This window comes from Eptesicus fuscus, chromosome 2 (genome assembly GCF_027574615.1).
Source record: "Eptesicus fuscus isolate TK198812 chromosome 2, DD_ASM_mEF_20220401, whole genome shotgun sequence".
Lineage (NCBI taxonomy): Eukaryota > Metazoa > Chordata > Mammalia > Chiroptera > Vespertilionidae > Eptesicus > Eptesicus fuscus.
The window spans coordinates 52,598,409-52,614,910 of NC_072474.1; positions in this window are offsets into that span (position 1 = coordinate 52,598,409).

Below are 16,502 nucleotides of genomic sequence, written 5' to 3' on the forward strand. Positions count from 1 at the left end.
GTGATTGTCATTTCCTGGTATAGCACCTCTAAACTACTCATTTTTATAAATGTGTTGCTACTTCATTTTTTCCTATATTGAAATGAAGACTATTGATTCTACAAATATCATCTAAAATAATAAAGGGTAATATGCTAATTAGACCCGACAGCCTAACGACCTTCCAGATGTCATTCTGGACGTCCTTCCAGATGAAGCTGCGGTGGCGGGGGCTGAGGCAGAGGTGGTTAAGGGTGATCAGGCAGGCAGGCAGAGGTGGTTAGGGGTGATCAGGCAGGCAGGCAGGCAGGCAGGTGAGCAGTTAGGGGTGATCAGGCAGGCAGGCAGAGTGGTTAGGGGCCAGTGGTCCCGGAGTGTGAGAGGGTGCAGGCTGGGCTGAGGGACTACCTTCCCTTCCCCCCTGTGCATGAATTTTGTGCACCAGTCTTCCAGTTTCTTATAATAGAATCTCTTATCTCAATTTTTATTTTTCTACCGTGGCTGTGGTTTTAATCTAGTGGAGTCAGATCAGATTTTCATCATGCATCAGCAGTGCAGTATGAATGAGTGGCTGTTGTTAGGCACGCTGGACATTATTAGATATTTTAGCTTTATTATTATTTCACTTATGACCAACACCATGCAAATATATTACTACATAAAGTAAACATGCTTTAAAAATATATCCCTAAACAAAGTAAACATGTCTTAAAAATTTACGCATGCTTTAAAAATTAATCTTAACTCTGCCTTCCAAGCCAGCTATAAGGACCTGCACTATTATTCTGTTTATTTTATGCAAGTACAATTTTGGCTATTTGTCTTACTGTAGCTTTTGAAGGTTGCCAAAACATAGCATTCGGCAGCGTTCACAGCACTTTGCACAATTGAGGATTTAAGTAGCTATTTTTGCTGATGATGATGCTAGTAATAGTGATTTTATTTAAAGGCAGTTCTGGCCACATATCTAACTTCAGAAATAAGCATGAAAACCCTCTGAAATTTCATATTGCAGCAAAGGATGATACACAAATGTGTAAAGTTTGACTTTGTCTACAATTTTCTTGGAGCAATCATCTGCTCCATGAAAAATCCTTAAGGTTTTTCATGATAGAATACCTTTATGACAGCCTATTAATCTGTCATTTCTATGTACTGTCATTCTGTTTTCCAAATCATTTCTGACTCCTGATGAAAACAACATTTCAAGTTATTCTGACAGATTTCCAGAGGAAATCACACATGTGTTTGTGGGCACAGACACCCAAACACACAGAGCACAGTTGATGGAAAGCAGAGTAGCTCTGCAACTTTGGTGACTCAAAGGGAAGTCAGATTCACTAATCAATTCACAGGCCGTCATTTTCCACCAGTCATTGAGGTTCGAAGCTGAACACTGCATGGGCTACTTGTCATTTGGACCAAGAAAGAAATAAGAAATGATGTAAACCAATTTCCCTTGACAGGAGAGACACAGATGGAGACGATGTTCGGACCATATTGTCTGCTCCCAGGTCATCCCTGAAGCCATTAGCTATCATAATGATGGAACAGGAGTTATTTATTTCCCCACAATTTTCTGATGTGGCAAAAACAATATTACAACGGGGGCCCGAGTTTTCCTATGAGAGGTCATGTTGTCCTTGAGAGGAAACACCACAAATGACAAAATATTTTTGGCTTGTAGAAGTAAATTTTACAAATTAAAGAGATATTATGTAAGATAAACATTAAGATTATTATCATGTAAGATTAGACTTTTCATATTATCTTGATATATATATATATATATATATATATATATATATATATATATGCTTTTCTTACAGTTTTTGGTTTCTAGCACTTATTGTTAAGTCATTCATTTAAGACCATTATTTGACATCTTCTACTCACTTATTCTGTTGGTCAAAGAGTGAGCAAATGTTTATGGAAAACCCAGTATGTACCAGGACTGGTGATGTGTCAGAAAACAAAACAGACCAAAAGGAAGAAGAAAAAATTCCCTGTACTAATGACAGAGATTAAAGAAACTAAATTCATCTTCTGTCAAATGGTTCACCGATTTTCTCAAAAATTAAATCAAAATATAGCCATACAATTCACTGAAAGGGTGAGAATCAGAAACTTACTATATATGATATTAGAGATTGCTAAATTTAGAAAATTGCTAAATGTAGTGCTTTTCTCCGTACTCATTCATTTGATTCCAAAAGACTTGTTAAAGTTAAAAAACACACAACACTTAGCTATCTATATTCAAGAAACATGTTTTCAAATACTAAACACTAGATTCACTACAAAGACAGATGACCTATATGACCTATTTACCCTGTTTAATTTTTACATATTCACCCCTTTATTTGTTAGTAAAGTGTCTCCCCTCCTCTTTGAAGTTATTTATCTCCTTGAGCAGCATCAAAATCCATACCAATTATCCAGACTTGCAAATATTTACAAAAGATTAAGCAGGCTGTAGGAGATGCCAACCACATTTCGCAGGAGGGAAACAGAGTTATTGCTTATTGTAAGTCACCATTGAAAAGGCTCCATAATTCACTTGTTTTTTGTAATTGAGATGTATTCATTCAACCACAGTTGATGTTAACGTCTTGAACTGAAAAAGTCAAGAACTGTTATGTGGTCTACAAAATGAAAAAAGAAGAAAGAATTAAAGTCAATTGTGTTTTATTTTCAATTAATGGTATTCATATTTAAAGTTTATATTTCTGTTAAAGTAGTTAAGGTCACATTATAAATTATACAATATCCATAACATATCCATAACATATATTTAGCATAGATTATAAAGCACTACACAACCTGTAGGTTTGATGTTACCTGATGATTCATTTCCAAGTGCTCATAGAATTTAGAAGTTTGAAAATACAATTTATAAAAATCATTTATCCTAGAACTACAAATATAGAATTCTCAAAATCACAAAAACTTCCATTCTAGATACTGTAATACTTTGTTTATATAAATATGTAATGCTAATTCTATATAAACAACATTTATATATAAATAAAGTAACATACATGTATATATTATATTTTAATTAAATATATTTGGGTGACATCGATTAATAAGATTATACAGGTTTCAAGTGTACATTTCTCTGATACATGATCTGTGAATTGCATTGTGTGCCTACCACCCACAGTCAAATAGTTTTCCATCATCATGTATTTGGCCTCCTTTACCTTTTACTACCCCTCCACACCCTTCCTTCTGGTAACCACCATACTGTTGTCTGTGTGTATGAGTTTCAGTTTTATATCCCACATATGAGTGAAATTATATGCTTCTTATCTTTTTCTGACTGACTTATTTCGATTAGCATAAAATTCTCAACGTCCATCCATGTTGTTTCAGATGGCAGTATTTCATATTTTCTTCTGGCTGAGTAGTATTCCATTGTGTATGTGTACCACATCTTCTTTCTTCAGTCCTCTGTGGAAGGCTTGGTTGTCTTGGCCACCATGAAGAGTGCTGCAGTAAACACAGGGATGCATATGTCTTTGTGAATAAATGTTTCTGAGTTTTTTGGGTAGATACCCAGGAGAAGGATTGCTGGGTCACATGATAGCTCTATACTTAATTTTTTAAGGAACCATCACACTATTTTTCATATTGGCTGTACCATTTTACATTCCCAACAGCAATGAATGAGGGTTCCTTTTTCTCCACAACATTTGACAGTTGTTATTACCTGTGTTGTTGATAATAGCCATTATAACAAATGTAAGCTGGCATGTTGACGTTTTGATTTGCATTTCCCTAATAGCTAGTAAAGTAGAAAATCTTTCCCTATATTTGTTGACCATTTGTATGTCTTTTTGGAAGAGTTGTCTGCTCAGGTCCTCTGCCCATGTTTTAGTTAGATTGTTTGTTTCGTGTTGAGTTGTATGAGTTCTTTATATATTTGGATGTTAACCCCTTGTCAGAGCTGTTGTTTGCAAATATCATCTCCCATCTAGTTGGTTGCTTTTTTGTTTCCTTGGCAGTTTATGTTGCTGTGCAGAAGCTCTTTAGTTTGATATAGTCCCATTCATTTATTTTTGCTCTTCCCATGCCTTTCGGGTCAAAGTCATAAAATGTGCTCTATGACAAAGAACCATAAGGTTAGTTACTTATGTTTTCTTCTAGGTAATTTATTGCTTCAGATCTTATAGTTAGGTCTTTGATCCATTTTGAGTTAATTTTTGTATATGAGGGCAAAAAGAAGTCTAATTTCATTCTTTTGCATGTGGCTTTCCAATGTTCCTAGCATCATTTATTGAAGAGGCTTACTCTTCTCCATTGAGTGTGTGTGTGTGTGTGTGTGTGTGTGTGTGTGTGTGTGTGTGTGTGTTGGCTCCTTTGTCAAAAATTATTTGCTAATATACATGTGGTTTTACTTCTGACCTCTCAACTCTGTTCTATTGATCTGTGTGTCTGTTTTTTTGCCAACACCATGCTTTTTTAATTATCATATCTCTGTAATATAATTTGAAGTCAGGTAGCGTGATACCTCTGGCTTTTCTTTTATTTATTTTTTATTTTTTCTCAAGATTGCTTTGGCTATTCAGGGGTTTTGGTGGTTCTACACAAATCTGATAATTTTTGTTCTATTTATTTATTTTATTTATTTATTTTTAAAATATATTTTATTGATTTTTTTTTACAGAGAGAGGAAGGGACAGGGATAGAGAGTTAGAAACATCAATGGGAGAGAAACATCAATCAGCTGCCTCCTGCACACCCCCTACTGGGGATGTGCCCACAACCAAGGTACATGCCCTTGACCGGAATCGAACCTACAACCCTTCAGTCCACAGGCCGACACTCTATCCAATGAGCCAAACCGGTTAGGGCATGTTCTATTTATTTTTAAAATGACATTGGGATTTTGATGGGGATTGCATTAAATCTGTACATTGCTTTGGATAATATGGTCATTTTAACTATGTTGATTCTTAAAATCCATGAACAAGTAATATCTTTCCATTTCATTGTGTCTTTCTTTAAATCTCTTTTAATAATGTTTTGTAGTTTTCTGTGTACAGGTCTTTAACATCCTTCGTTTTGGTTTTTTGTTGGGTTTTTGTGGTTTTTTTAAATTTCTTTTTCTGAAATTTTAGTGTTAGTATATAGAAAAGCAGTGGATTTTTGTACATTGATTTTTGTATTCTGCAACTTTGCTGTATTTGTTCATTTTTTTCTAATAGTTTTTTGGTGGAGTCTTTAGGATTTTCTATATACAGAACTGTGTCATCTGCAAAGAGTGACAATTTTACTTCTTCATTCCCAATTTGAATGCCTTTTATTTCTTTCTCTTGCCTGAGTGATCTGGTTAGGACTTCCAGAACTATGTTGAATAAGAGTGTCATTATGTTGAATAATGGGCATTTTGTCATGTTACTGATTTTAGAGGAAAAGCTTATTATTCTTATTAGTATGATATATTAATCAATGAGTATTTAAATATAACATTCAGGTTCATATGAAATATTTTTCCTCTAATCATCCTTTATCATTTACATTGAGTATAATTTGTGATTTTTTAATAGCAAGAAATGAGCATTTTTATTTGTACTAAAACAATAATGAAATGGTTCTGGATGGTGTGCTCACTGGTTAGAGCATTGGCCTGCACACCAAAGGGTTGTGGGTTCGATTCCTGGTCAAAGACACATACCTGAGTTGCTGAATCCTTCCCCAACCCTGGGTCAGGGCACATGTGGGAGGCAACCGATCAATGTGTCTTTCTCCCATTGATATTTCTCTCTCTCTCTCTCTCTCTCTCTCTCTCTCTCTCACTCTCTCTCTCTCTCTCTCTCTTTCTCTCTCTCTCTCTCTCTCCCCCTTTCTCCCCCGCTCCCTTCCATTCTCTCTAAAAATCACTGAAAAAAATATCCTTGTGTGATAAATAAATAAATAAAGATAGATAGATAGATGATAGATAGATAGATAGATAGATAGATAGATAGATAAAATTATAGGGCATTAAACATCTTCATGAAAGTTAAACATTTTCAGAGGTAAAGTGGTCTCACTTGTCATTAGCTCCCTTGAAATAGTCTAGCACTTAGTGTACTAACATAAAAGCATTCTCAGCTAAGGGAGTTCCGAGTAGCTACAGTAGTTTTATAATATAGATATGAAGTCCAAATAGGACTCAGAAAATAGAAGCTCTTTTCATCAAAAGAATAAGTTTTGGTTCAGAAATTCCTTATCACATGTACGTGGCCTCAGGTAGATACCCAGTTAAGTTATTCTGCTTGGGAAAAAGGCTCTCCACATATATTTTTTAAATGCAGTCCTTGTGCAATAGGGGATATGATCCAAGCATCATCATACATGTCATTCAGCACTGTTGGACAGGAAATATCTTTCTAAATCACATCTTGACTAGAGAAAGTCTTATCTTTCCAATTAGAAAATAATCTAAACATACTTGCACTTTTACATCTGTGCCCCCTTGAATGAGAATGTCCACTTACTACAATCTGTCTTGTAAAGGCCACTGTTGAAATGTCAGTTAAAAAAAATATTTTTACTTGACAGGCAGAAGAACCATGATGAGTAAAACTGCTTAGAACTTCTGTGTTACCGCCGCAAAGGAAATTGCTTCCCAGAATGCAAATTGATAGCTAAATAACAGAACCAATTTTACTTTATTAAAAAAGCCAGTAATAGATAATTCATATAAGAAATGTAAAGCTTTGTAATAGATAATTATATTTATCTATTACAAATATATTATAATTAATTAATTTATAATTTATTAATTTATCTATTACAAATAGATTATAATTATAATTTATATAAATCTATTATAATTTATTTATTATAAAACATAAAGGTTTGTAATAGATAAACGTAAAAAAGCCAGTAATAGATAATTCATATAAGGTAAAGCTTACCAGAATCCATCTGTTTCAATTATAAACTTGCCAAATAAAGGAAAAAAATTATTTGATTAAATTATTTTTCTGATTTTTTTTTCATGTGAACAACTTTCAAAACTCCACATATTTGTATTAGGATTTTTATAGTTTAAAGCAAAAAAAAATAATCAAGCTATTGTTTAATGAATGTAGAGTTTCTGTTTGTGATACTGAAAAGTTCTGGAAATTCATAATGGTAATAGTTGCACAGCATTGTGAATGAACTTATTTACAGTGAGTTGTCTACTTAACAATGGTTAAGATGGTAAAAAAAATGAAAAAAAGGAAAGAAGGAAATATTTAGTATATGTGAGAGTAAAACTGAAAAAATAAATATTCAAAAAGCAATTTTCTAACCTCCTCTACAAATGCCTGTTTCTGAATGCAGAAACATGGAAACAGAAAAGGAAGGAGGGACAGAGGGAGGAAGAAGGAGAGGGAAATATTGCTCCCATCTTTCCTGTCCTTGCATTGGTAATATGAAGATTATGTTTGTAGGTTTGCTGAAACTACTAATAATTTTGCTTTATAGACAATATTTGAAGTATTTCTTAGGTATTAAGGTAGTCATGTATTTTTTGAGGTAAGTGCAATAATCAGTTCAAGAGAACATTAGCACTTCAGTAATCTCTTCATTATTATGAGAGGTTTTCCCATATATATCATCATTTGACAATAAGTGAGAAAAAGTCTTACAGGAAGGAGATATTAAGTGGCTCAAAAATAAAAGAAAAAAAGAAAGAAACGTTGGGCTTAATTGCTTACATGAGAGAAAGTGCAGATTGCAATAACTTTATTAAGATAACCTAAAAAGTAAAGGGATATGTGTTCCAACACAATGCAGGAAAATGGATGAATTTTATTTCCTTAGTCCTAAAGAGAAGAAAGAGAAGACAAGACAGAGTAATTGTCAGTGAGATCAATGATCTAAGGATTTATTGGTAATCTCTTTACTAACAAACAAAAACATTGCCTTTGACTGAAAGAACATACCATCTACTGTATTTGTGTACCTAAAAAATAAAGACATTTAACAACTACAGAACTGAATAATAAATCTGATGAAAGACAAGAATTGAAAATGGATAGACATGAAAAGGCTCCAAGGAGACCAATACATCCTTGTTTTACCTCTTCCCCTTTCTTTTGCTCTTTACTCCTTTGTCTTTCTCCTTCTCCCCCATTTCCTTTTCCAGCCTCACATTTATGAAAGAACTTTGATTTCTCTGTAATAGCATGATACAAATACATATGGAAGTGGTATAACAAATGTATAAATAACTTAAAACTTACATAATGTTATTAACCAATGTCACCCCGATAAACTTAACAAATTTTAAAAAGGTACAAATATTTATGGAAGTGGGATTTTTAGTATGCATTTTAACTTTTTATAAATGTCCATACACAGTTTCAGAAATCACAATATTAATAGGTTAGTAGGAAAAAATTACTGCACTTCCTTGCTCATTTATCCTCTACCTCCCACCCTTGCTTCCCAGAGGCGATCTCTGTCAATTCTTTTAGTTATTTTTTTCTTGGTGCATCTCCATGACCTTAACAATAACAAATTTCCTGGTTTATTAATTTAGCCAGCATTAATTGACTTTCACTGTGCTCATGAAAATTTAGCTGTTTTATATGAGAAGCTCCACAATTTCCCCTTCCTTCCCCTATACTTAATTTTTGGTTAGATCAATATTAAATTTCTATTATGATAACTAAATAAGTATTCATTACTTCTGAGACAGGTATACTAAATATAGTTTTTAAAAAAATTTGTTTTAAATTTTCTGGATTTATATATGCCTTTTTTCATGTGTACCTATAATTCTAAATATGTGAAACTTAGTGAGGCTAAATCAAAAGGTAAATGACACATAACTTCTCCCTAATGTTTGATAAGCAGTTTCCATCACTTAATAAATTAATACAAAATGGTGTCTTAGATTGTGTTTCTTCAGAAGCAAAACCTGTGTGCACATAGTTTACCTGAGAGATGATCCCAGGAAGCATCACTAGGGAAGTGGGTAAATAAGACAGGGAGGGGAGGGAGCCAAAACAGGATGCATTAACCAGCAGGTTACCATTTTGTGCAACTCAATCCCACAGGGAGTTCTGGGAAGTCTGCACAGATAAGCCTTCAGAGTTCCTCGCTCAGGGGTAAATATTTGGGGATTTATTCATCAACTCCTGTCAGTTAGTGGTTAAAAGACACTTCCAGGACCATTATCATAACGGTACTTCTGACATATTCCCACAGGGCCAAGAGCTTCCCAGTGGTCAGAGAAATCCTGCAAGGAAAGAGTCACACATAGTTGCAATAGTAATCTGCAGGGTTAGCACAGGAACAGTGAGTGCAAAAGAGAAATGAGTGAAGCACCAACAACACTTGCTTTTCTCCCCTGCTATCTCCCCTGCCTTCACATCAGTGTAAGCAGAGTGAAGCTGACAAACAAGGACTCCGGTTGCTCTAAAACAAAAACAAACAAAACAACAACAATAAACAACAACAACAAAAAAACCTGACTCTCTGTGATCCAGATACTCATAACCACACAAAACAGTTTGCATGCAGATGGTTATTCTAAAACTCATTCCAGTCTTCATCTCTGTTTACTTCAGACATCATACATGAGTCAGCTTGGGCTGCCATAACAAAATACCATAGATGGGATGGCTTAAGTAATAGAAATATATTTCTCACCATTCTAGAGGCTGAGAAGTTCAATATAAAGGTGCAATCAAGTCTGTTCTTGATAAGGGCTCTCTTCCCAGTTTGCAGATGGCTGACTGTATGCTGTGCCCTCACTTGGCAGAGATAGATAGATAATAGGTAGGTAGGTAGATTATAGATAGATAGATAGATAGATAGATAGATAGATAGATAATAGATGATAGATAGATAGATGATAGATAGATAGATTACTGGTGTCACTTCTTATAAGGACACTGATGTTAATGGATCAGGGCTCCATCCTTCTGACTTCATTTAACCTTAATTCCCTCCAGAAGGCCCTATCTCCAAATATATTCACACTGGAGGCCAAGTGCACAAAATTCGTGCACGGGGGGAGGGGAGACCCTCAGCTCAGCCTGCACCCTCTTGCAATTCAGGACCACTCGAGGGATGTCCAACTGCCAGTTGAGGCCTGATAAACTGGAAGTCAGACATCCCTCTCACAATCTGGGACTGCTGGCTCTTAACTGCTGGCCTACCTGCCTGCCTGATCACCCCTAACTACCTCTGCCTCAGACCTCATCACTGAGACTTCATCCAGAATGACATCCAGAAGGTTGTTCAGCTGTCTGGTCTAATTAGAATATTATGCTTTTATTATTATAGACTAGTGGGAGGGGGGGGAGGGGGGGTGTGCCCCTCAGCCCAATCTGCACCCTCTTCAATCTGGGACCCCTCAGGGGATGTCTAACTTCCAGCAGTCGGACATCCCTCTCACAATCCGGAACCGCTGGCTCCTAACCACTCACCTGCCTGCCTGCCTGATTGTCCCTAACCCCACTGCCTGCCTGCCTGCTCGCCCCTACCTTGATCTCCTGCCAGCCTGATTGCCCCTACCTTGCCCTCCCCTATCAGCCTGATCACCCCAAACTGCCTGTGCCTTGGCCCCCCGTCTGGCCTCCCTCTGGAGGCACCACCCCCATAACCCCAATGCTGCTGCCACTGCAGCTGGTTATGGCTGCCTGAGCCTTTGCCTTTGTAGCCACTGCGGCTTTGTCTGGAAAGATGTCCGGAAGACAACCACTCTAATTAGCATATTACCCTTTTATTAGTATAGATTTGGGGACCATTACAACCACGCAGAACTTGAAGAAAACACATGGCCCTGGTCAGTTTGGCTTAATGGAGAGAGCATCGGCCTGTGGACTGAAGAGTCCAGGTTTGATTCTGATCAGGGGCACACATGCCTGGGTTTCGGGCTCAATCCCCAGTAGGGGGCCTGTGGGTGGCAGCTGATCAGTGATTCTTTTTTTTTTTTTTTAATATATATTTTATTGATTTTTCACAGAGAAGAAGGGAGAGGGATAGAGAGCTAGAAACATCGATGAGAGAGAAACATCGACCAGCTGCTTCCTGCACACCCCCCACCGGGGTATGTGCCAGCAACCAATGTACATGCCCTTAACCGGAATCGAACCTGGGACCTTCCAGTCCACAGACCGATGCTTTATCCACTGAGCCAAACCGGTTTCGGCTGATCAGTGATTCTTATCATTGATGTTTCTATCTCTCTCTCCCTCTCCCTTTCTGAAATTTTAAAAATATATATATATTTTAAAGAAAACACATGATCTTCACTTTGGGCTTTGTCATCTTACAATATCCTTTGTGCAGTGTTTTAACTTCCCTCAACTTTCCTTTACCCACCTTTAAAGTGCAATCTATTTTGGGGAAGATTATCAGGAAAGAGATTCCAGTGGGTAGAAGTTTTTTTTGGAGGGGATGGGTCATGAAGATATTTAAAAATTGAGCATGGTGATGGTTGTACCACTCTGAATTTACTTTAAAAAACCAGTTCATTGTACACTTTAGGTGACATGTACAGTATATGGGTTATATCTCAACAATGCTGTTCTTTTATTTCTTTTTAGGTGGCCCGAATGCTTTTTTTAAGGTCGTTTTATGGATTCAAAAGAATAAACAGAGATGTGGAAAGCTCTTCTCAAAATCCTTTTACATGGTTCTTTCAGTCTCATGGGAAATGAGATGTGGCTCTGAATTCATCCCAAAGTGTATCTTTGGGCAAAAGCACCCAGAACGGCACAACTCCTACAGAATGCCCCACACACTTTGCTGTCGGGACTCAGGGGGGCTTGAGGGTGAGCGAGGTGGCGGTGCCAGCACAGGACCTGGGAGAAGGTAGCGCTTTCTACACAGCCCAGGCCACGTGGACTACAGCAGTACCCGCCCAGGTGGGCAGGGTGTTTCTGCTGTTTTGTTTTGGTCTGGCCTCCACCCCGTCGGCCACGGACCTGTGCCTGCACTGAGACTGAAAGGTTTGATGGCCCTACTTTTTGGTGGACAGTGGATGCACTCCCAGAGACTGGCAGTTAGACTCTGGTGGCTTCTGAGTCCCTTGCGGGGAGAGCCCGGCCCTAGGTCAAGAACAGACTCAGGCGTCCTCGGCCAGGAGGCCTCCTTGGGCTAGGGGCCGCCACAGTTGGAAGGCTGGCCATGACCCCAATCCTGGCAGGGGTCTCCTCTGGGATGCTGGCAGGCCTGGGTTAGGGTCACTGGCGGTTTGGAGGCCGGTCATGCCCCCGATCCTGGTGGGGATCTCCTCTGGGGCGCTGGCAGGCCTGGGCTAATGGCCACCCTGGTTTAGAGACTGGTCAAGCCCCCGATCCTGGCGGGGGTCTCCTCTGGGGCACTGGCAGGCCTGGGCTCTGGCGCCGCAAAGGGAGAGGTTCCTGAACCTGCTTCCCACACACCTAGGCTAGGATACATCTTGTAGGAGGCGGCTTCAATGCCGGGGGTCGGTGACCAGGTCCTCCGGAGCCTCGCTTTCTGGGCTGCAGTCCCACGTCTCCCAGTGCCCCAGCCTCGGATGCACCCCGCAGTTGCCCCCACCACCAGCCACCTCAGCGCAGGCCACAGCAGCTGAAGCCAGCCTCGTGGAAGCCAGGCCACCACACCCACCACCGCTAGTAGCTCTCTGCTGCTCGCTCTCTGTGCCCTGTCCACTGGGGTGGGGGAGTGCTCCCAGCCCAGAGGCCCTCCCTCCCTCAGCAGCCTGGCTTGGGAAGCTGGCCTCATGCAGCATCCCCACTCGGCCACTATAGGTGCAACGCGGACCCCACGGAGGCCAACCTGGAGAACGCGGACCGGAGCTCTGCATCCAGCTGCTGCAGATGCCCTCATTGGTCAACTACCTCCCGATCCTTCCACGGGCCCCATTGATCCCTCTCAGCACCAGCCATTTAGGCCAGGGTGGCGATCGCCCAGGGACCCCCGGGGAGCGCCGGGCTCGGCCCGGACACGCCCCCCCCCGGGTGGCGATCGCCCCCGGGACCCCCGCAGAGCGCCGGGCTCGGCCCGGAAACGCCCCCCTGGGTGGCGATCGCCCTGCGGACCCCCGGAACTTACAGGATTGTGCGCAGCCATCTTGGTCTTCCCAACAGCCAGATAGGCCACCCGGAGTCCCGCCCCCAGCCTCTGGCAGGCCCAATCATGGGCATAGCGGAGGTGCGGTCAATTTGCATGTTTCTCTATTATAAGGTAGGATTGGAGGCTGGAGCTTCAACATATGGATTTGAGGGACACACATATACAGTGTTCATAATACATCATAACAAATCTCACATTTCTAGGTCATTCCTTATCACCAGGACTCTCATTCCATAAGGATCTATACATCTTCTATTCAAATTTTAAAAATTAGTCTAAACTAATCTGAAATTTATAGCCAATCATTAGAGAATCCCCATCATCCTGTTTTTATTCAATTTCATGTTCTAATAGAAATGTGTCCCCTGCTGAGGAGTAAGGCCCAGCAATTCATCTACATTCTCCTATTTATCCACACTCTCACTTCTCTAGCTCACTTTTTCTTCCTTCTCTCTCTTTGAATCTTTAACATGAGATTTCCCCTTCTCACTCCAGCTGTTTCAATGATTTCAATTTTACTGAGGAAAAAAGAGCAATCGAGGAGAACTTCCATGTATCTCTGACATCACATCTGCCAGTCTCCCTCTTCCAAGTACACCTGTTCTTTTCCTCCTGAGGACCTGACAGAACTGCCTTCACTCCTAGGTAAAGCCTACCCCTCCACTTATGCGGGGGATCCCATGCCCGGTCAGCTATTCAAGATGATCACCACTCTAGCAACTCTACCCTGTCCCTCACATCAACTTTCCCACTCTAACGTATCATTTCCATCTAATATCTCTAATCTTAAAACATATATAGCATGCATATATAAATGTGTATCTATACAGTTGACTCTTGAACAATGCAGAGATAAGGGGCACCCACCCCTCACACATTCAAAACTCCACATATAATTCTTTATTCCCCCAAAACTTAAATAATAATAGCTTACTTTAGACCAAAAGCTTAAACAGTTGATCAACACATATTTTGTATGCTGTATGTATTACATATTAAATTCTTACCACAAAGTAAGCTAGAGCAAAGAGAATGTTAAGAAAACCATAAAGAAAATACATTTAAATACTATACATAGTGATTGAAAAAAATCTGCATATAAGTGGTCCTGCACAGTTCTAGTTCAAGTTATTCAAGGGTCAGCTGATTATATATATATATATATATATATATATATATATATATATATATATATATTCAGTCAGGCTGCTATAACAAAAATAGACCAGGTGGCTTAAATAGCAGATTCTTATTTCTCACAGTTGTTGAGAAATTCATGATTAAGACACTAGTAGTGTCTGTGTCTAGTGAGATCTAGATTCCTGGTTCTTAGAATCCTTGCTGTGTCCCCACATGGTAGAAGGAGACAGAAAGATCTCTGGGGTCTCTTTATTAAGGGCACTAATCCCATTCATGAGAGCTGTTGGACTGTCAGACAGTCACTTAGCCTTTTATATACACTGAGTGGCCAGATTATTATGATCTCTGAACGCATAAAAATCTGGCCACTCAGTGTATATATATATATTAGAGTCCCGGTGCATGAATTCGTGCATGGGTGGGATCTGGCCAGCCTGGCCAGGGGAAGGGGACATGGGCAGTTGGTCGGCCTGCCTGCTGGTCGAACTCCTGGTCGAGGGGACAATTTGCATATTAGCCTTTTATTATATAGGAATATACACTGAGTGACCAGATTATTATGCGTTTAGAGATCATAATAATCTGGCCACTCAGTGTACATAGACAGATGTGTTACTTTTTATATACTTATAAAATATGTTATTAAAATGACATGTAATATCAATCATGGTAGTATAAATAAATTTCCATTTCAAAAAATTATTGACCTCATATCTCCTATGAGCTACTGCCCTATTTTTGTTCTCTTTTCAGCAAACTATTTAAGAGTTGTCTGTATATGTTATCAGGATTTTCTCACTTCCCATTCGCTCTTAAACTCATGCCATCTGACTTTTTGATACTATCTGTTCATGTTTCCCACTTACCTCTCTCAAACTCAAGCAACAGCATTAAGAATGTGAGAGAGAGGAGACAAGTTATGTTTTGGAGATAATAAGTTGCATGAAGTTAACAAAAGCAACTTTCTGCTCTTGAAACTTTTTCTTGACCTTTTGACCTTTTGCAGAATCAAGTTCACCATTGTTCAGCTTCTTTTAACTCCCACTTTACTTCTACAAGTTAACTTTCCTATTCATATCGTCCATGCTAAAGCAATGGCCACTTTTTTTGAATGCATGATATCTAAATTCTCTCTATCCTATGCTTCTTTTAGCTCCTTCCTTTGTCTTAGATTCCAGAAAACCATATTCTCCTTTCTCCTTATTCCCTCTGTTTCTCATCCTTTTTTACTGGCGCATTACTACTATCATGCCCCTAAGTAGTAATCTCATCTCCCATGCCCCACATTCATATCCTCTGCCCTCTCTCCATTGTATTCACTAGATAATTGTATTTATTTTCATCCTTCCCTGTCTCTACCTTCTGCTGACCCCAAAATATCCACCTTTCAGATCTGACATTTTTGTTGAGCTACAGACTTTTTACCTTTTTACCTTTATATTGAGTATTTTAAAAATTTTCTGTCATTCAACATTTTTATACATGAATTCAATCTCCCTCTTGCACATACACATCTCATCTTCTACCCTCTACTTAGAATCAAGCACTCACCTTTTATCCAGTCCAGGGCGATAATTAATCATTCAAACCATGCCCAAAGTAACTGAAAATTATTATTTTTAAAGTTTTTTTCTTAGAATCATTCCTCTCTTCTTTGTTCAAATTCATCATTCTTTATTTAGATGTCTTCTCATTTCTCACAAGGATTAATACACTAGCTTCCTAACTGGTTTAACAGTTGTAATGAAACTTCCACACAGCAATCCAAGTTGTCTTTTTAGACTAATGAGCTAGTCAAATAATCCCTTGTTTTAAACATTCCCATCTCCCTGTTGATTCTATAATAAGATGCAAACTCGTTGGTTTGGGAAGCAAAATCTTTCCCAACTCTTTCACTGGCTCCTGTTTCTCATCCAGTTTTGCCTCTCACCACTCCTTCCCTCTTCCCTGTATGCACACCATCCTAAACTCTTATGTTTCCCCACCTATCCCCTGACCCTTTGCTTCTCTATGATGACCATATTTTGCTCTCTGATCTAAGTGCTCTCCTGAATCTTTCTCCTCCTCCCAAACCTCTTTTAAGACCCAAGTGAATATTAACTCATGCAAAAGCGTGAGAAAATCATCATTCATCCTGGAAGAGAGGCCAGACTATAGAATCATTCTAATATACATGTTCCTGAAGCACTGTGTGTATACACTTTTATAGTATTAATTAATGGCTTAACATAGTTATAAACTTACCCCACCCTAGGATCCTCACATTCAACAAGCGCATCCTAATCTCCTTTTGATGGAGAAAAAGAACAAGTGTGAACTCT